This window comes from Cygnus olor, chromosome 1, assembly GCF_009769625.2.
Source record: "Cygnus olor isolate bCygOlo1 chromosome 1, bCygOlo1.pri.v2, whole genome shotgun sequence".
NCBI classification, from domain to species: domain Eukaryota; kingdom Metazoa; phylum Chordata; class Aves; order Anseriformes; family Anatidae; genus Cygnus; species Cygnus olor.
In genome coordinates, this window is record NC_049169.1 from 33,854,509 (window position 1) to 33,876,943 (window position 22,435).

Below are 22,435 nucleotides of genomic sequence, written 5' to 3' on the forward strand. Positions count from 1 at the left end.
CAGCAAGTCCTGGTTTTATTGATGTCTGCTGAATTCACTCAACTCTTTCAAAGCATCTTTCACTAACCCACTGGTTACAATAACTTGCTTTGCTGAGTCCCTGCTGTTGCTGCACCAGTGCTGGAGCCTTTTGAACCTTCTCATACTGTGTCCATAGAGCAGACGGTCCTTGAAAGATACAGTCTGGACATTACTCACCAGATTCTGTTTCATTTTCATCCTGTGTTGACTAGCCTTCACAGATTTTATACTAAAATATCTCGATAGAAACTTGTCTGTTAAAACAGGATTTGAACAGAGTTTGAAAAAGATTATTATTTTTTTAATCATAAAATGTTAAACTGCATCTTTGGCTTCTTTCCCAGCCTTGCCATTTAGTATGGCATAGAGTTTTTACAGCCTGAATTTAAAATAATTTCTGAAAACCTGGAAATCATATGGTTTCAAGTCATATGTCTTGCAAATTGAAGCTGAACTAATTATGTTATTAAACAATTGTTATTGTCTAGTGACTAGTAAATATGTGTGTTAAAAATGTGCTGTAAAATGAGCTTAAATTCCATTAATAGAACCAAACAATGAATGATAAAGTAAAGACTGACTTTTTTAGCTAGTTGCTGTGAATAATATTCCAAAACTGGTTTATAGGCCAGGAGGCAAGTGTGCTAGCTGGGGATGGCCGCATAAAAACAGCACTCAGGCAAAACCCTTTCCTCAGGACTAGTTTTGCTTTCAAACAAGAATCTCAAATAGATGTAAATAAGTTCCAAATACTGAAGACCACCTGTTACAGGGTGATAGATAGAGCTACAGCAAGAAGCCGTCTACGGTGCCTGCGACTGGATTAGTATTTATTAGTGTATACACACACACACACACATACACACACTTAAGGAAACCATGTTTCTCAGTGCCCATCCTTATAAAAGCAGATTTTAATGGTCCATCATGGTTACAACAAAGAGACCCACATGAAATGTAAATCTATATCTCTTTTATCAGGCAGGCTTTCATGACTAGCTTCCTACAAATGAAAAAAGATTTCCTAGGCCTATGGCTTGTGAACATAAACCTTCATTTCAGAGGACTCTGACATGCATATACACTTATCCAAAGGCAGTGTGGCATATTGCAAAAAAATGTCTTTGTAGAAAAATGTACAAAAATATTCTGTACACTTACAGAACCCTGACTCAGGCTTACCAGTCTGAAGAAACTGTTCAGATACACATCATTAACATGACAAATTAATATGATTTTTTTTAATAAGATTTCATCTGACCTTCTATGTGACTTTCTTAGCTGTCTGGGCTGTTAATATGGCACTGATTGCCAGCTAGGAAAGACATATTAACTCCTTTAAATACTGCCTTTAGAAATTCCATCTTTTATATTTTTCCTTATTATTAATTAGAGTGGTTGGTAAGAAGCCAGGACTTTAGCTTAAATTTTGATTGGAAATTCCCTTCCTTCTCCCCCAGCTATTATCAAGAAGCATTTAAATGTTTGCATTGGATAAAGAGACTGAGGGTGGAGGAGTTCTGACACAGCATAGAAATGAAGCAGTCTGGTGAGCAGTGCCCTGTGTGCTTGGTCGCCAGATGGGAGGAAATGGGGGAAAGAGAAGGGTCTTAGAAACATAAAGGATTGTAGTACCGTATAAAAGAGATACCTGCTTTCTGCAGAAATATATGGGTGAGGTGCCATTTTCTGATCTTCCATTAAATTTCTCTTACCAATATAAATTCTTGTGTTTTCCAGAATTCCCTGTGAAACAGAGCAACATTGTAAGACTCATGGTTCTAACCAATGCTGTGAAAACACAGCCAGCCACTGAATACTTAACGGTATACTACAATTTCTTTACGTGCATCTGCTGAGTGGTGTATAATCTTGGGAAGGAGAAAGTATTGCTTCCAGGACTGAAGGTCACTTAGTGCCACGTGTCATGCTATGTCCTGAGGAAGAAAGACACTGTTTGTGGGCTATGTCCCTGACATCTTGCATATCAAATGGAATTGCAGAATTTTAGGGAAATGGGACATGAAAGTACTCTTAGGAAATGTGTCCATTATGTGGGATGGCTTTCCTAGTACTTCAGAGGCATATGACCTCCACGAGTGTCATCAACACTTGTCAGGTTGCTTTCATCCACATTTCATTGCATCACTCTTTGCTTACAGAGTTGCCATGTGCTTGGTAAGTGATGTACATGTGGGATGGTAAAGGTGTCTCACTGTGGTGCCCCAGTCACCAAGAAGAGCTTTTGTTCAGGGCTGGTACCAGAATTCCTCCATTCTGTTAATCCAGTATGTGTTGGTAAAATGTCTTAGTTGGAACAGGGCATCTTGACAAGTTAATTAAAACAGTAAAATGTGTAATTTCCTTCACATCTTTCACAGAATCACAGAATCACGGAATCGTCTAGGTTGGAAGAGACCTCCAAGATCACCTAGTCCAACCTCTGACCTAACACTAACAAGTCCTCCACTAAACCATATCACTAAGTTCAACATCTAAACGTCTCTTAAAGACCTCCAGGGATGGTGACTCAACCACTTCCCTGGGCAGCCTATTCCAATGCCTAACAACCCTTTCAGTAAAGAAGTTCCTACTAATATCCAACCTAAACCTCCCCTGGCGCAACTTTAGCCCATTCCCCCTTGTCCTGTCACCAGGCACGTGGGAGAACAGACCAACCCCCACCTCGCTACAGACTCCTTTAAGGTACCTGTAGAGAGCGATAAGGTCACCCCTGAGCCTCCTCTTCTCCAGGCTGAACAATCCCAGCTCCCTCAGCCGCTCCTCGTAAGACTTGTTCTCCAGACCCCTCACCAGCTTCGTTGCCCTTCTCTGGACTTGCTCGAGCACCTCAATGTCCTTGTAGTGAGGGGCCAAAACTGAACACAGTACTCGAGATGCGGCCTCACCAGAGCCGAGTACGGGGGGACAATCACTTCCCTAGACCTGCTGGCCACGCTGTTTCTTATGCAAGCCAGGATGCTGTTGGCCTTCTTGGCCACCTGAGCACACTGCTGGCTCATATTCAGCTGACTATCAACCAGTACTCCCAGGTCCTTCTCGGCCAGGCAGCTTTCCAACCACTCATCTCCCAGCCTGTAGCTCTGCTTGGGGTTGTTGCGCCCCAGGTGCAGGACCCGGCACTTGGCCTTGTTGAACTTCATGCAGTTGACCTCAGCCCATCGGTCCAGCCTATCCAGATCCTCCTGCAGAGCCTTCCTACCCTCGAGCAGATTGACACATGCACCTAACTTGGTGTCGTCTGCAAACTTACTGAGGGTACACTCAATCCCCTCATCCAGATCATCGATAAAGATATTAAAGAGGACTGGCCCCAGCACTGAGCCCTGGGGGACTCCACTAGTGACCGGCCTCCAACTGGATTTGACTCCATTCACCACAACTCTTTGGGCCTGGCTATCCAGCCAGTTTTTAACCCAACGAAGCGTACGCCAGTCCAAGCCACGAGCAGCCAGTTTCTTGAGGAGAATGTTGTGGGAAACGGTGTCAAAAGCCTTACTGAAGTCAAGGTAGACCACATGCACAGCCTTTCCCTCATCCACTAAGTGCGTCACTTTGTCATAGAAGATCAGGTTCATCAAGCAGGACCTACCTTTCATAAACCCATGCTGACTGGGCCTGATCACCTGGTTGCCCTGCAAGTGCCGCGTGATGACACTCAAGATAATCTGCTCCATGAGCTTCCCTGGCACTGAGGTCAAACTAACAGGCCTATAGTTCCCTGGGTGTACCCTCCGGCCCTTCTTGTAGATGGGCGTCATGTTTGCTAGCTGCCAGTCGACTGGGACCTCCCCTGATAGCCAGGACTGCCAATACATGATGGAAAGCGGCTTGGCCAGCTCTTCCACCAGTTCTCTCAGTACCCTCGGGTGGATCCCATCCAGCCCCATCGACTTGCGTACATCCAAGTGCTGTAGCAGGTCGCCAACCATTTCCTCATGGATAGTGAGGGCCACATCCTGCTCCCCATCCCCTTCCACCAGCTCAGGGTACTGGGTATCCAGAGAACAACTGGTTTTGCCACTAAAGACTGAGGCAAAGAAGGCATTAAGCACCTCAGCCTTTTCCTCATCTTTTGTAACTAAGTTTCCCCACGCACCCAGTAAAGGATGGAGATTCTCCTTAGTCCTCCTTTTTGTGTTGATGTATTTGTAAAAACATTTTCTGTTATCTTTAACCGCAGTCACCAGATTGAGCTCCAGATGAGCTTTGGCCTTTCTAATTTTGTCTCTGGACAGCCTCGCAACATCCTTATAGTTTTCCTAAGTGGCCCGCCCTCTTTTCCAAAGATTATATACCCTCTTTTTTCTCCTAAGCTCCAGCCACAACTCTCTGTTCAGCCAGGCCGGTCTTCTTCCGCGCCGGCTCGTCTTTGGGCACGTGGGGACAGACCGCTCCTGAGCCATTAAGATTTCCTTCTTGAAGAGTGCCCAGCCTTCCCAGACTCCTCTGCCCTTCAGAACCACCTCCCAAGGGGCTCTGCCAACCAGTCTCCTGAACAGCTCAAAGTCAGCCTTCCAGAAGTCCAATACAGCGGTTTTACTGGTCCCTTTCCTGACTTCGCCAAGAATAGAGAACTCTACCATTTCATGGTCACTCTGCCCAAGACAGCTCCTGACCACCACATCTCCCACCAGTTCGTCACTGTTTGTGAACAGAAGGTCTAGCGGGGCACCTCCCCTGGTAGGCTCTCTAACCAGCTGCGTCAGGAAGCTATCTTCCACACTCTCCAGAAACCTCCTAAACCACTTTCTCTGGGCTGTGTTGTGCTTCCAGGATATGTCTGGGAAGTTGAAGTCCCCCATGAGAACAAGCGCTGACGATTTTGCAACTTCTGCCAGCTGCCTGTAGAACTCCTCATCCGTCTCCTCATCCTGGTTTCTTCCTGCAGCCCCAGTAGATCCAGGTTAGGTCCATGAATGGACTGAAAGAGAAAACCTGTGCCTCTCCTCTTTCTGTCAGAGGTTTGTTGTGAACAATTATGTCTGATGGTCCCCTTCACACATTCTCTAAACCAGCATGTAAAAGACATTCTCCAGTATAGCTGGGTATTAGGCCAGTAACTTCTTCACATGGAATAGCCTGGTTGCTAATTATTGACTAGGAGATTTCACAGAGAGGTCTCTGTTCATCATCTTCTCTAGCAGCATCCCCTGATTTCTTTCTTTGCCTCTGTGGTGGTTTTACTCGGGTGGGTGGCCAAGATCCACCACAACCACTCTCTCACTCCCCCTCCTCAAAGAGAAACAGGGAGAAAATACGATGAAAAGGGCTCAAGGGTTGAGATAAGGACAGGGAGATCACTCAGTAATTATTGTAATGGGCAAAACAGACTCAGCATAGGGAGATAGTAAGATTTATTGCTTATTACTAACAAGCTAGAGAAGTGAGAAACAAAGGAAAGAAACCAAAAGTACCTTCCCCCCCATCTTCCACCTCCTCCCCCTGAGCAGTGCAGGGGAACGGGGGAATGGGGGTTATGGTCAGTCTATAGCACTTCGCCGCCGCTCCTTCTCGGTCACTCTCATCCCCTGTGCTGTGGGGTCCCTCCCATGGGATGCAGTCCTTGCTGAACTGATCCGGCATGGGCTGCCCACACGCAGCAGCTCTTCAAGAACTGCTCCAGATATGGGTCCGTTCCACGGGGTCCAGCCCTCAGGAGCAAACTGCTCCAACCTGGATACCCCCAGGCAGCAGCTCCTGCCAGGTCGCCTGCTCCTGCATGGCCTCCTCTGCACGGGCTACAGGTCCGGCCCGGAATCTGCTCTGGCAGGGGTCTTCCACAGGCCACAGTCTCCATCGGTGCAGGTCCACCTGCTCCACCGTGGTCTCCTCCATGGGCTGCAGTGTGGAACCCTGCTCCACCGTGGTACTCCATGGGCTGCAGGGGGACAGCCTGCTTCACTATGGTCCTCACCACAGGCCGCAGGGGACTTCTGCTGCAGCACCTGGAGCACCTCTCCACCTCTCCACCTCCAGTGTTTTTTTTTTCCCTGTCTTAAATATGCTCTCACAGAGGCGCAAAACAATATCACTTATTGGCCCAGCTCTGGTCAGCAGTGGGGCCCTTACCAAACACAGGGCAGCTTCTAGATCCTTCTCACAGAAGCCACCCCTATGGCCCCCTGCTACCAAAACCTTGCCACGTAAACCCACTACAGCCCCTGGGCAAGATAATATCTCACAGGTAAACTGAAGTGTAGGCAATATTTTATTCTTCACATCAAGATAATATGCACATAAATATGTATAAGTATGCCATCCTTAGTGCCCAAACCATCTGTACAAGTGTCACCACAAGAGCTATTGTTGGCTCTTCTGCATGTCTCTTTCCTTATTTACAATCTGATTAGAGCTCTAAACTCCAGCTTGACTTCTAATTAGCAGGGTAGCAGTTACTCATTATTGCTTTGCTATGTCCTGCAAAGCCTGTTCTAAGACGGCAAAGCTGTGTGTGGATCTACTGACATGCCAAACTATTTCAGCTTATCTTTAAGGATCTTTTTCAGGCTTGGCCCATTCTTATTGGTCTTCAGTTTGCAAGCAGCATTGACAAGCATTACCAGTTGATAGTGGGGAGTTTATTATGGGAAGTTTTAACAGGAAGCAGAATGAGGCCAGCACTGTTCCCAGAGGCATTAATAAGCTTTGATCTGGTATGATTTGTGTTGTGTGTTCATTGTATTAAGTCTGCCTCATTTGGTTTTAGGTCATCTACTGAAACTATCTTAATCACATTTTAAACTTTACCTATTTATTGTCTCTTTTTTTTATGATCTGATGCAATTGCAGATTTATTTTATTTTTATTTGCCTGAAGATACTCATTTGAAGAGAAGGACATCACCAATGATGGAATAACTGGCTGACTGATGAAGATCTTCACAAGTGACTCATCCATAAATGAGAGGCTAAATAAAATCAAGGATTGCAAAGAAACAGTGAGCATATAGCATGAGTTTATTTGACAGGAAAAAGACTGCATCCATTTGAGGCTTTACCATGTGGGATGTCTGCAGGCATCCAAATGACTTTTGCAATTTCTTATCTTTATAAATTACTTGAATGGACAATAAACAAGTCAGATAGGCTAGCGATGTAATAATGAGAAGAGGAATGACTGCATATCAAGTGGCAAGAAAGATTCAGTATCAGCTTTGTAATGCAGCTGACACCTAGGAAATATAAATTATTCTTGATAAACATTCGGCTTTACTCAAAAAAAAAATGTAAAAAGAACAAGAAAAAAAGTAACAGAATATAACTAAGGAAATAAGATTTTCAAAATAAGGCCTTGAAGAATAGAATAGTGGATTTCCTTGTAAGGAGTACTTTAATTATCTGGAAAGATAGTTCACTGATATGACAGTATACTGTGTCTTCCATTATATTAAGCATTGTGATTTAGGTCAGCCCTATTTCACTTAAAATACACATCCAGGTTTTCTTTCCCCAAAGTTATATATTTTATACAATGATTGCAAATTAAGAATGTACTCACATTGTGTGCACACATACTCTGTTTCAAAACCAGCGTCTCCTATGCCATTCAGCAGCACCATTCCCCAGAATTCCTATCGGTACAATTCACATTGGCACAACATCTTTTGCAACTATTTCAAGAAATACAGCAGTGAATTCCTGGTAACTCCCTGTCTGGAAAAAAAACATGGAAACTCAAGCAAATGCTGATGAAAACTTAACCCAATTGGTCACATAAATAATACTTAAACTCTATCTGCTTAGTAATTTTTTCAAGTTAAATGTTTTAAAGTATGGCCTTTCCTGCAGGGATTTCAAATTCTTCAATAAAATAAAATAAAATAAAAAAATCATTCTGATATACAAAAGAAGATAAAAGAACAAAAGCATGCAATAGTTTTGAAAAATTCACATGGAGTCAACTGTGAGATTCCCTTTTGTCAGTAGCAGAACTCCTACTTGCATCTAAAGGACCCAAATTTCATGCTTGGAATCTGCCTAGTGGAAGCAAATACCAGAAGTATAGTGACAAACAAAAATATTCTCGTGTTAAAAATAGTGTACAAGTCTACTAAGAGAAAATGATGTTTATATCATTGAAACAAACCCACAGATATTTCTTTCTTTGTCATTGTCACATCATATTTTACAACTTCTGGCACAAAAAAATAGCCTAGAGGTGTACTTGTTTGGTTTTCCTTATTCCTAATACTTTACAGGAAATATAATCCAGTAAAATCTGAAGGATTTATGAAAAGCAGATGGCTCATTGTGATGCCAGTGGAATTAATAAAATATTTTTCTATTAGGTAGTTGATGTTAAAAGTCTGGTAGGAGAGTTACTAAATACGAGGACTCATGAAAACTGGTGTCCTGGTTTCATCTAGAGTAGAGTTACTTTTCCTCATAGTAGCTGGTAGCGTGCTGTGTTTTGGATTTAGGGTGAGAATAATGTTGATATCACACTGATGTTTTAATTTTTGCTGAGCTGTGCTTACATGTCAGGGACATTTCAGCTTCTCATACCACCCTGTCAGCAAGGAGGCTCGGGGTCACAAGCAGCTGGGAAGCCACAGAACCAGGACAGCTGACCCCAATTGGCCAAAGGGATAGTCCATACCACGTGGAGTCATGCTGAACAATTATGTGGGGTGGCTGGCAAGAGTGGGCAGGTGGTGAGCAATTACATTGTGCATCGCTTGCTTTGTACATATTATTATTAGTAGTATTGCTACTACTATTATTATCATTATTAATTGTCCTTTTTCTATCCTATTAAACTGTCTTTATCTCAACCCACAAGCTTTTTCCTTTTTTTCACCGATTCTCTCCCCCATCCCACGGGGGGGCGGGAGTAACGAACAGCTGTGTGGTGCTTAGCTGCCTGCCAGGTTAAGCCACAACAACCTGAGAAGGGAAGTCTGGGAGGGGTGTAGGAGCAGTCTTCCAACAAGGGGAAGCTCAGGTGAGATCTTATCCATGTGTATGAGCACTGGCACAGGCTGCCCAGAGAGGCTGTGGGGTCTCCTCCTTGGAGCTCTTCAAAAGCCACCTGGACGTGGTCCTGGGCAGCCTGCTCTGGGTGTCCCTGCTTGGGCAGGGGCTGGGGCAGGTGGGCTCCTGAGAGCCTGCCAGCCTCAGCTGTTCTGTGAACTAAGAGGAGGTTATTGATAAGATGGAAAAATCTCTTCATATGGCAGGTGGATGAGAAACAGGGATTGTAAATTGTAACAGAGAAGATTCTGACTTGATGTAAGTAGAAAAAAAAAAAACAGTATGGAGAGAGTCAGACAGTAGAAGAGGCTGCCCTGAGAGGTTGTGCAATCTCCTTCCCTGGAGGTTTTCAAGACCCAAATGGAAAAGCCCTCAGCAACCTGGTCTGAGCTCAGATGTGACTCTGCTTTGAGCAGGAGGTTATGCTAGAGGCCTTCTGAAGTGGTGTGAATTCCAGGAGGTGGACAGTTGGGGTTTTGCACAGAAGACAAGAAATATTGGAAGATACAGGAAATACAAGACTATAAACGAGCATTGGATGTCAAGGTGATTTAAAGAACATAAATATTTCCTTAACCTCTTGATACTTGGAAATGTCATGTAATACCAACACTGAAATCATCTAAATGTTGCAATGCAGTCAGTAGCTGGAATTGATGTTCACGTTTATTCCTGAATCTATGCCAGCTCTCAGCAAAAATTTACTATATGTGTAATTTAAATTTGGATCGGATATTTTAAGATGTGTTTTTTCACAGGGGATCCTAACTAACTTGACCGGTTAAACTCTCACAGACTATATAAAGGAGCCAGCAAGGGTGAGCTTATTCAATGAGAAATGTCTTTTGTTAGGAAAGGAGCATTGTCATCATCCTGAATCTTCAGTATATAAGGTAAAACTCAGCATTTGAAGTATATCAAGAACAGAGATAATATGGGCTTTGAGTAAGAGTGACTTTGCATTGGAAATTTAATTTTCTACACACTGGAAAAAATAAAGCACAAACTTCCATTTTTTTTTCCCCATAAAATATTGTTCAGTCAGATAGTTTTTCTCAAATCCATAGCTGCCATGCTTTCTGCAGACAGGCTATCTGGGCTGAGTGATCCTGGGATACTCTGAAGGGAAGCACACACAGACAGGGTCCACAAGACATCCAGTTTTCTGCTAATTCTAGAAAAAAACTTACTCCTTGCCTCCAACCTTTGTGGTCTGTATGGCTTTTGAACAACTAGTAAAACCTTCAGTATGACTTTTATTTTTCTTTTTTTTTTCTTTTTTCTTTCTTTTTTTTTTTTCTTTAGAGAAAATTCAAAATCCCTTTACCACGGAGGAAGAGAGAATAAAAGATATTTTTTGTTTGCTTGTTTCAGCATAGTTTTTTAAAATGTAATAGAAATTTCCATTAAAAAAGGATTTCCAGTTTCCAGCCAGTTCCCAGCAGAACCTGTTTATTAGCTTCCATTAGTCACATGTGCTTTCACATCCTTGGAAAAAACGTTTTCTTCTCATGCATCCAGCTATCAAAAGAGTTGTCATTTAGCTCTAGGCCATGATACATATTGTTCCACTGTGATAATCTGCCTTGCTTTTGTGAACTTTAAAGAGTTCTACTATCATTTTAAATAAAGAATTAAAGCATTTGTCATGTTTCTATGCAACTTCTATGGAATTCTCTGTGTGTTTTCATGAAAACTGCAATAAATTAACTTCACTTCTGATCTTAATACCTTGTTATTTTAAATGCAGTTTCCTCTGAACAGATTCTAATGGAAATAAGGTAAGGATTAATGAAAGTTATTTCCTTTTATGGGAGAAGTAAAGAAACAATCCTTAGAGACCAACAATATGCAAAGAGCATTCCTCTTAATAGCAGAGTAAAGAAAACAGAAAACAAAAACAAACTAACCCCAAACACCAGAAGTATTTTCCAGTCGTCTTTTGTGTGTTCTCTTACTTCAGAAAGCTTTTAGTTTCATCTGACAGACAATAAGTAGAGAAATAACTGGCAGAATTTCACATTAATTCCAGTAATGTTTTGTGTTATAAAACAAACCTGATTAAAAGGAAAGGAACACAAAGGAAATAGTAAGTGGCTTACACTGACAAAAGCCAAATCAACTATTTCTAGTTTCCAGTACTATTATAACATAAATGTACACCAACAAATACCAGAATATTTATTCTTATGGACATAAGGTAAAGCTGGATCTACAAGACAATAAAGAGACGCATGGACTCGTATGAAAACTGTTCTCGAGATCATGTTTCTACTATATATTCATTCTGTAGTGAAAACTATATCTGCTCCTTCTTCCAATGTGTTTGTGTTGTGGGAAAGTGAGGAGAAGGGCAAGAAGAGAGAGCATGCCTTTGCTTTCATCCCAGTTGCAGTTGAGCTTTCAGGTATTTAGTCTATATACAGATACCTGAAAATGCTTGTGTTTCTGTTCCCACACCTTTTCCTAGTGGGACTCGGGAATCACAGGTGATAAAAACCTGACTCCCATTGCACAGGGAATAAGGTAGCAGGGCTGCAGCAGAATTATATTTACCTTTCACTAGAGCCATTGAACTAATTGCTTTTAATGAAACATATTATTCAAACAGCGTAGTTCTCTGAAAAAGTGCTATTATGACTATAAAGTCCAGACTCTACCTTTTGGCACAGTTGGAAAAATATACCTGATGTTTTTTGTATTATATGTCTTCTGTATTTCACCTCAGTGCACTTTGTAGTATTAGATCCTACCAGTTAAACAGTGATTGTGGTGTGTTTTTTGTTTTGTTTTGTTTGTGTATGTGTTTTTTTTTGTTGTTGTTGTGTTGTTTTGGGCATTTATTCATCTCCAATCTACTGAAAAATAAAGTCATAGTCTTGGACCGTGCTATTTGGTTACATCACAGCAAGTGTAAAAGGTGCATAAATTTCTACTGGATAAGTATTAAGGTACTAATTTCACTTGTTAAGTGCTTTGATAATTAACAATAGGATTATCCATCTGCTGAGATTTGTATTGGCTCAGGGTCTAATTAAAAATCTACTCATTATTTTAAGGATAGATATGGTTATATAACTATAACATATTATGTTAGTAGCATACAAACTATTCAATTAATTTGAAGATAATCACTAAATGAAAGATAAGTACAAATTGAAAAAAAAAAATCACTATTTGATATGTCATTCCAGTTCTAATTCAGTCAAATAATATATTTTTTTTTAATTTTCCCTTCTCATTACACCTTGATAAGGTTTTGTTTCTTTTCTTTTTTATTTAAAAAAAAAAGTTAAACTAGGAGTTTCTTATCATAAAAGCACATAAGATGAAAGATTTTCTCTCTTCACATTCTTTGCCTGTCCCTCCCATCCAGATTCTTATTATCTTACTTTTATTTTTATTTCTTTCTTTTACTGTAACTATCTTTTCTTCTTTCATTTATTGCAACCATCTTTTCCTTCTCCTTACATTAAACGAATTTCATAGCCTAGGAAATCTGAATCTTTCAGCTAGGAGGGAAATAAATTAAATGGGGTCTTTTTGTCCTGTTGAACAGCCATTAGTCCTAAAACGAGCCCAAGGAAGTGTGCTTCAGAACACAAATGAGGGACTAAAATCACACACCAAGTAACACTGCATGTGAAAGTCATTATCATGATAAATTTGATTGTGTGTTATATAGTTTCATGAAACTTTGTTTGTGTTTGTTTCTCGTTTTTTGTTGTTGTTTGGTGGTGGTGGTGATTTCGTTTTGTTACGAGAATGTAAGCTTTTGATTATAGGCATTGTGTTTTTGTGTATGTCTCTGCAGTGTCCAACCCAGTGGAGACAAATCCTGATTTCAGTCTCAGACTTGTATTAAAATAACAATAGGTGATAAAACAAATGCTGGGAAGATTAGTGTGCTATTGACTCTCAGTAGGAACTGCTAACTCTATTCAGCAGCACAACTATTTGAAGAGATTTTGTCTGATACGTTAATGTGAATTTACCACGCAACTAGCTTTTCAGGCAAGTTTCCAGTAGGTAGTGAATGTGAGGTGATTCCAAAGGCCCAATAAATATGTCATGGAAAAGTTCTGATAACGTGTGGCTCAAGGCACCTGTAGTGGAGTGTGAATGGTTTGCTTGCCAGTAAATTTATGTGGATAAATTTGTACACATTAATATGCTCAAGGAGAAAAACCCTCTAAAGGTTCAGGCATTATAAATTAAAGACTGTTAATGGAAATGTTCACCATCAAGGGTATGATAAGATGAGAATAATAAAGAACATGACCTTCTGGTCTGTCAGCCCACACTGCACCATGCTTCTTATGAAGGGCTCATATGGCACACAAAGATCATCTCAGCTGAACCAGGGGACTGATGGGGACACAGTTGCTGTCATTCTGCTAAACCAAAATGTCCAAAGTCTCTTGCTTTGTCTGCCTCTTCTTCAGGAGGCCAGGAACTGGGCAGTCCACACAATGCTCTCAGTATGAATCAACCTCTCGCATCCTTTACATGTGGATAAAAGTAAGTTATGGGGATCTTCTCTCTTAGAGAGCAAAATTTAGGTTGAACTGGACCCAGTAATGGTATTCTGACTGTGAACTTCAGGCACTGGTTTACTTAATTTGGAGAAAGAAACAGAGATAGCTACTTATTGCTGCCAAAGGCACTTCAAAGAAGAATTAAATAGATTTTGAATGCTTGGTGAAACCTTGATATAGCACTGACTGGAATTAAACTAAAATCTTCCATTTATTTTAGTATGAATATGACTAGGATGATAATAAAAGATTGCGATGGCAATAATCAAGAACCATAGAATAAGTGTAGAAATGCTCTATAAAATTTATCTTTGAAATTCCTAATTTATTTTTTTCCATTTGGAGACTTTTAAAAGAAACAGTGTAGGATTGGTGTTGTTTGGTTGTTGTGGGATTTTTATTTTATTTTTATTTTATTTTTATTTTATTTTTATTTTTTTTTATTTTTGGCAGGAAGGAGGAATAATGTAGCCATATGTTCATATTAGCCATATGTTCATATTAGATTATGAGGAGATGAATATACATGTTATGACATATATACTACTATCTATACTACTACCCTACTTCCATTTATTTTATTGAAACTTAAAGAAAAAAATCCATCCCTGAAAAGTCTATTTGTTCTGGAAATTTTTAATATACCAAAAACAGAAATTTCTAGTGGAAATGTCACTTCAACCACAATGGTAATTAAGAGCATTTTGGCAAAGATTAATTAAAATTATGAAGTTTGTTATGGTCAAAGCAGCATAGGAAAGAATATCTAAATCAAAAAAAGAAGAATTATATTATACATATCTGCTCCACTTTGACTAGAAATCAAACCAAACACTTTTTCATCAAATAACAATAAAAAGGCAAATCTCAGAGGCTTATGTTTTCTTTCAAAATCTGGCACACAAAGATAGATGTATTTTATAGATTCATACTATTTTCTTCATTGCAAGAACATATGTAGCTTTTCTGTTGTCACAGTAATATATGATGGCCAGGATAAATTTTCCACAGTCTCCTAGTACCCTTCCATCAGGCCTGTGGGTGATCTTGAATCTATCAGCTTTCTCAGTTTCACTATTACCCGTCTTCACCCCCGCATCATTCACTATCGCCATCTCACAGTTATCCCAGTATGCCTCAATCACAGTCCAGAAATCATTCATCAGTTAAAGATACCCTAACTCCTATTTAGCAGTCTATTTTGACCTCACTCATCCTGCCCTGAATTCCACCAAGTTGACTTTCCTTAAGATCCAGAGGAAAGGAGAAATATGATGGCAAAAGCAATGGTCTGGAGTTATGAGGTCAAGGAAGAGAAAGTTTTATGTGAGACAAGTCTCCATTGGCGAACATGTTGAAAAAGAGAAAATGAAATAAAAAAAACTTTCCAGATCAAAAAGTCTGGAAAACAGGCCTTAAAACTACAGCATCTCTAGACTGTGGAAAATCGTTTCATAAAACTTGTCTCCAAATACATCCCTAATGGACTATGCATATGTTGTGTTTTGGTGGCCCTTTATATACTTTGTTAACTTTGCCATAAGTGTTTCGGAATTCATCTCTTCATGGTAGATCACCTCTGTCATACAATAACTGTTGTCACTGAAGGTGCTCAAGCCTATAGGATCATCTTAAGAAAAATTAAGGTTGTCAGCAGTCTCCAAGGAGTCTAATCTAATTCATTGCCCTTCGCTCTGTGTTCAAGATAGACCAAGCTTATGACCTTCGTATCAGTCCCTACATATTGTAATTCGGTTATGAGGCAGTGTCATCCCCCATGTGTCTTGTTCTGTAGACAAAGCAAAGAGATACCAATGCTTCCTGTAGCCTTTTAGGTACGTATATATATATATGAATATTATATTGTTATATGTATATTATATGTATATTATAATATATATTATAGTAATAATAATCAGTTATAACTGTTTTGTAACCCACTTTCCATCAAATATGCAGTTTGCATTTACTTCAGAAGCATTTCTCCATGTGAATCTGGGAGCAAGTTTTGGTCTTTAATGTGACTTGTATAAATTGTAGCTTATTAATTCTGGGTTTGACAGAGTTAAATGTTTAAAGAACAATAAAATATAACAGTATTAGCAAAGTCTGCCATGACTAAAATAGTCACAGTTCTTAGGTGACATTTGTATGCCTAACAAAAAAGTTGAGTGCAAAAATCTAAAGCAGATTGGTGATGTGATTAAGTAGTGTATCCTGTGAAATTGGACTTGTTATAACTCTTTTTGTCAAGAGAAACAGTCATTCTTATTATAATTCCTGATTTGAACAACAGTTCTACCCCACACAGAATTTAATTTAAAGTTTAAATTCAGGATTAAAGTTATTAAATTTATAATATCTCTGGTACTTGTCTTGAAAAGATACCTGTCTGAAAATAAGACAGGTATGGAACTGTATCTGACACAGATAACAGTAAAGTGTCTAAATGATGGTGAGGAACACCAGGGAGACGTGTTTTCCACATTATGAATTAAAGAAGATAAATCTAGATGACATTCTGGATGAACACTGTGGAACCTCATGCCCTTTCAATTGCAAGTTATTAAAGCCAAATTTTATTGCAGTAATCTCAAGGAGGTATGAAGAATTTGAATAAGAAAAGCAGACAAAAGAAACTCGCCACAACATTGGCACAAGTAAACAAACTGAATAGTAAATAACAAAGATAATAATACTGGAGTTAATTCTTCTCCTGTGATTTTGCATTTTAGTTGTCTTTAGATGAAACAGGTTTAGTTTGACTGAATTAAGTGAGACGTAACTCAGTGAGTCCAGTATCAGTTTTTTTCACAGGTGAAGTGTTTGTTTTATACAAAGGAGAAAATTAATTTTAAGAGCAACAGCAGACTGAATTTCCATGTGACATTACTATGAGCCTTACATCTGTTGCACAGGAACTTTTTCTGAAGTGTGAGTGGGTGGCCAAATCTTCATAGCCTTTAGAGAAAAATTTTCTCTGTGACTGATTTTATGTTACCATTTTTAAAAGGTCAGAATAGAGCAGAATAGGTTAAAACACTTCTTTTGCTCAGAGCAAAAAAAAAAAAAAAAAATTATATATATATATATATACTCTAGCTTTTTCATGTCATGAAGGGATTCAGAACCTGTCTCTTCACACCCTGGAAGGCTTCATGTACACAAAGCTGTGCGGACAAGAAAGAGTCCTACACCCAGCTCTGCAGCATTTAATTTGAGATGCATATGCACAGGGAACCAGAGCAATAAAGAGTGGCACTGCAGTCCGGTGGTGAGGAGCTGGCCCCGTTCTTGCTTTCTAGACTGTCTGTCTTTTACAGGAAACAATTGCTGTAAAACATTCAGTGCTTTTTTTTTTTTTTTCCCCAAAAGACATAAACAGCCTCTTTCTAAATGTGGGTGCATTACCAACTATATTAAAGGAGACACACACACACACACAAAAAAAATAAAAAATAAAAAATAAAAAATAAATACAGATTCTATGAAGGTGCTTTTATGGACAAATAACTATGAATGCTAACAAAAAAAAAAAAAGCCCTCAGTCCCGAATGTCCAGGAGCATCTTACAAATCTGTATACCTGTGGAGTTTGGATACAAAACAAGATTTAGAAGAATCACTTTCTTGGATTTCAGTGTTTATGCTTGATCAGTTCTTTCCTGCTTGACAGAATAGAGTTATTTTGTGGATTTGGTGTTAAATTCATAATGGAGTTAGTCTTTGATGCTTTGACAGCTTTTTATTTTTGTTGCTGTTGTTATTTTGTTATTTTTTAACCAATAAATACTAAAAAGCATTATAAAAATATTATTCTTGTTGAAACAGAAATGATGGATAAAAATCTAATGTTTGATACCAAAAAATAAAGGTTTTCTACCATTTTTAGTGTCTATTTATCTTTCTAAAGCATATGTCTTGAGGTTATATTTGATATTATATTCTGCAATAGGTTAACAGGAAACAAAATTTTTTGAGGCATGGACAGAAGATGACAAGCAATCAAAAGCAAGGTGCCAGTTTATGAACACAGATTGTAAAAGAGAGAAACAAGAAAAATAACATATAGAGCAGGGAGAAAAGCCATGAAGAAACATGGTAATGGAAGGGGTACTAAGATTTCGTATTGCAAATGCTGTGGCAGTTAAGTGAGCAGATTTTCAGTATCATTGATATCTTTAAGCCACATCAAATGAGGTGTCAGTGAAAATCACTTCTATTGTAAATGATATAAATGTTCTTAGGCCTTACATGACATGAAGAAATTTTTTTAGGATATTGACTGCCATGTTTAATCTATCATAAAGAGAATTTCAGCTGATTTCATTTATAAATTTACTGACCTTTTTGTATCTCCTATATACATATGCACCTATATCATACTTTTCATAAACTGTGATGTTAGATAAAGAAATATCTTCCTGAAGTGTTTGTGTACTGCCAGAAAGAAGCAGTGGACTGTTTGCAAGGTCATCAATTTTCTCTAGCTGTTCATAACCTTCAGATGTTGGAAGGACCTTTTTCCATCAAGCGTGATGATGTTAATTTTCTTTCGTGAACAAACATAAATACTATATATTCCATAATAATACCATGTAAAAGAGCTAGTTTTGAGTGTGGGAAAAGCTCGTGGTTTCTGATGGACACTGTCTGCATGGGTTGCCCATGACTTTGCTGCTGGCATGAGATCTGCAGAGGTCCCTTTGGACTTATGACGCTCTATGGGTCTGATTTCTCCTCCAGGTAGAGAGAAAGGGGAACAGTCTATTTTCTATCTTCTCTTGATATGCAGCAGCTGAAGGGGGTTTAAAGGCTACCCAATTCCTTTCTGTTCCCTCATTTTCCAGTGACTGGTCTCAGAGCTGTCAGAGGTGAGGTGACTGCTGCAGGTAAAGAAGATCTGAGCATTGTGAGAGCTACTGGTACCTCAAAAGGCTTGGTAAATCCCTGGCGGGTTCTAGGATGGAAAAGCAAATCCTGTGTTATGGAGAAAGAGGAGAGAGGAGATGGACGAATCTGGAGAGAATCCCAGCAAGACAAAATTTAGCTACTCATGCACGTTCTTGATGCCTGTGCCTTGCGCTAGCACCAGGAGTAGCAGAGAACTCTCGGCCATTGCCATTCTGAAAATCTGCAAATACCTGCTAATCCCACTCTCTGTCTTACTCCCTGACTGATCCTGGCCCCTTACCACTGCTCCTTGAAACTCTGATGATCCATCACAGCTTCCCACGTCTACCTGCTTTCTTTTACCTGCCTTTATCAGTGTGACAAAATTAAAGTTGTTGACATTAATGTTAAAGAAAAATAAAATGATGGTGTATCTCTTATTATCTGCAGGAAATATGCTGCCTACATAGCAGAGAGGTTTTGAAACAGCTCTGATATTCACACATTACACTAGAGAGGTTTTTAGGCATTGGCCAGTGTCCACACAGAGTGAGAGTTTGAAACCGTTTGCTACTTTAACAACTAGGTCTGAAATTACAAGCAAGTTTGTTCTTTGTCATCCAGGACAAACAGGAGTCCTTATCCTTGCTGATAATCCTTTGAGCCGCCTGATCCTCCAACAATTTCATTCTTAATACAAGGGCTCAAAACAACATTTCTGCATTATACATGACTATTTTGTTTTAAATTGAAATGGAATCTCACAGTCCATCGGTACATTAGAGTTTGACTGTAAATCATAGTCTGAATTATACTGTTCACATAAATTTTTCAGACCACAGGATTGAGTTCAAATCTCTGAGATATCTCTTACAACACATAATGGGTTGTTGAGTTTTTTACTTCAGTGTTGAACTAGTCATCTAAAATTGGAAAAGAGGACTTGTGACCTTAATCTTTCAAAACAATGCTTTCTCCTAAGGAAAGAGCTACAACCATTCAGATTTTCACTACAGCCATTTTCATAGGATGTCAGAATTGCTGAGATTGGAAGAGACCTCTGGATGTCCCTAGTCCAATTCCCTGCTCAGAGCTGGGGCTGCTAGCACAGGTCTCTGTCATGTGCGGTTTTGAATATCTCTTTGAGTGGAGACTCCAGGGACTCTGGAGTCCCTGTTTATAATCTTCCTTGCAGTAAAAATGTTTTCTTGTGTTCAGATGGAATTTCATTTTTTTTATTATTATTATTTTATTTTTAATGTTTCCATTGCCTCTTGTCCTTTCACTAGGCATCACTGAGAAGAGATTGACTCCATCGTCTTTACTGCACTCCATCAAATATTTATCCATATTTGTAAGACACACCTAAACCTTCTCTTCTACAGGTTGAAAAGTCCCATCTCTCTCAGTCTTTCCTCATACAACAGATGCTTCAGTCTCATTAACATATCTGTGACCCTTCACTGGACCACAGCACATCATCCCAGTATGTTCCTGTCTCTCTCGTACTAGGGAGCCCAGAACTGGATTCAGCAATCCAGGTGTGTCTCACCAGTGCTGAGTAAAGGGGAAAGATCACATACAACCTGGTGTCCGCCGGGATCACCAGGGCCTTTTTTGCCAAGCTGCTTTCCAGCTGGTCAGACCCCAGCCTGTACTGGTGCCTGGGGTGATTCCTCCCCAGGTACAGGATCAGTATTTCCCTTTGTGAACTTGATGGTGTTTTTCGACCCATTTCTCCAGCTTGTTCTGAATAGCAGCAGAAACCTGTGGTATATCAGCCACTTGAGGATGCATTTCTTTCTGTCTTCTGGGTTGTTAATGAAGAGGTTAAACAGTCTTGTTCCCAGTAACTCTGTTGCTGGTACCTCTGGGGCACATCATTGGTGCCTGGCCTCCAGTTGGACTTTGTGCCACTGATTACAACTCTCTGGGCCTGCAATGTCAGCAGGTTTCATTCCTTTCCTTTCCTTCTTTGCATTCTTAGAGCAGCAGGACCTTCTTTCTTCCTTTTTTTTTCTTCTTTTATTTCAAATACAGAACAGACTTATGAAAAATCAAAACTGAAAATGTGCTTTATATATCTTTTTAATGTTAGGAGTTAGAATTCTAAATAAAATAAAATAAAATAAAATAAAATAAAATAAATAAAATAAAATAAAAAAATAAAATAAACATTGTTCACCCAGGTAACAGAGCTAAATTGAAAGAGGTCTGGTAGCTCATTGATTCTAGTAATCAAAATACAGATACAGAATCTAATCATATTGTTGGAAATGGTCATTAAGAACGTGAGCAGAAGTCATGCTTTCTACTCCTCTTTGTAGGGCCTGGTTAGAGGCGTGTATGCTCATTAAACCCTTCCAACAGATGGCAGTCTACAGTTATGCTTCGAGATTCCCTCTGTCTTTTTGAAAGCAAAACAAGATGATGCATTCTGCATAAAGCTGTAGCTCACTGTATAAGTAAGTAGGCCCACCGCTGTGCACATCAGGATAACTCTCATGATACATGGAGGTAACACAATGGAAATCACAGTTTAGAAATCCAATTTATCTTGCTGTGAATAGAATTGCATCCACTACAGACAGCAATTAGTTTTGTTCCATAACACCATTATAGAAATGTGACATTGAAAAACTATTTGCAAACTACTAAGTATTCACAGAGGTTGAAGTTTAGAAAAATGTTAATTCCCAGTGTGTGACAAGTACAACAGATTTTTTTTTACCAACTGCAGCCAAAAGGTCAGAACACAACTGCTGATGTAATGAAGCAAAAGCTTCCTTCAACTTGAGTTGCTTATATAGTTTAAGAAGGGCATAATATTCTGTGAATACCTCTTTCTCATGGCACTGTGTTTCTGTTACAGCTGCAATACATATAGCTCTATTGTGAGTCTATACCTTCATACCTTTATTTTATTCGTACCTATAGCCCCAAGACTGATAAACAAAGGATACCTGCTATTTAGAATTTGGATGCTGTGATTTTTTTCCCCTTGCTTTTTCAAATGTCAAATAGAAAGTTCATTCATAATGTAAATATATGCCGCCAGTCCTTTAGAAGCTTTAACATGCTAATGTTAGGTATTATTTGCTGTCTACATTTAAGACATTGACTGATGGATTTACGTATCAGGTCTTATGAGCTGACTAACTGTGATAGAAGGAGATGGGGCTTAACACTATAAGTTCCTTGTGCTCCCATATTCTCACTGCATATGAACCATTCTTATAGCAGAGATTAACTTCTTTCAGAAAGAATCATAGAATGAGAATCATAGAATCGTAGAATGATTTGGGTTGAATTTACCTAAAAGACCATCAAGTTCCACACCCTGACATGGGCAGGGACATTTTCCACTAGACTAGGTTGCCCAAAGCCCCATCCAACTGACCTTAAACACATCCAGAGATTGGGCATCCACAACTGCTCAGGGCAACCTGTTCCAGTGCCTCACCACACTCACAGTAAAGAATTTCTTTTAATATCTAATCTAAATCTACCCTCTTTCAGTTTAAAACCACTCCCCCTTGTCCTATCACTATGCTACCTGATAATGGGTCCCTGTCCTGCTTTCTTGTAGGCCCCTTTTAGGTACTGGAAGGCTGCTTTGAGGTCTCCCTGGAACCTTCTCTTCTCCAGGCTGAACAACACCAACACCTTCAGCCTGTCTTCGCAGGGGAGCTGCTCCAGCCCTCTGATCAATTTTGCAGCCCTCTTTTGGACTAGGTCCATGTCCTTCGTATGTTGAGGGCCCCAGAGCTGAATGCAGCACTCCAGGTGAAGTCTTATGAGAGCAGAATAGAGGGGGAGAATCACCTCCTTTGACCTGCTGGCCATGCTTCTTTTTATGCAGCCCAGCATATGGTTGGCTTTCTGGGCTTCAAGTGCACATTGCTGTCTCATGTTGAGCTTCTCATCAACCAACACTTCCAAGTCTTTCTCTTCACAGATGTTCTCAATCCATTCTTCGCCCAGCCTG

The 22,435-nt window shown here is 39.6% G+C and overlaps 1 long non-coding RNA gene across 1 annotated transcript; it reads right to left on the minus strand.

Moving 5' to 3' along the window:
- Positions 1-2,828: 2,828 nt before the first annotated feature.
- LOC121064204 lies at positions 2,829-22,290 on the minus strand. The gene is made up of 3 exons (XR_005816408.1): positions 22,180-22,290; positions 12,947-12,952; positions 2,829-2,862 (listed from the first exon to the last, which is right to left on the minus strand). It is a non-coding gene; the product is annotated as an uncharacterized LOC121064204 (long non-coding RNA).
- Between the last annotated feature and the right edge of the window lie 145 nt (positions 22,291-22,435).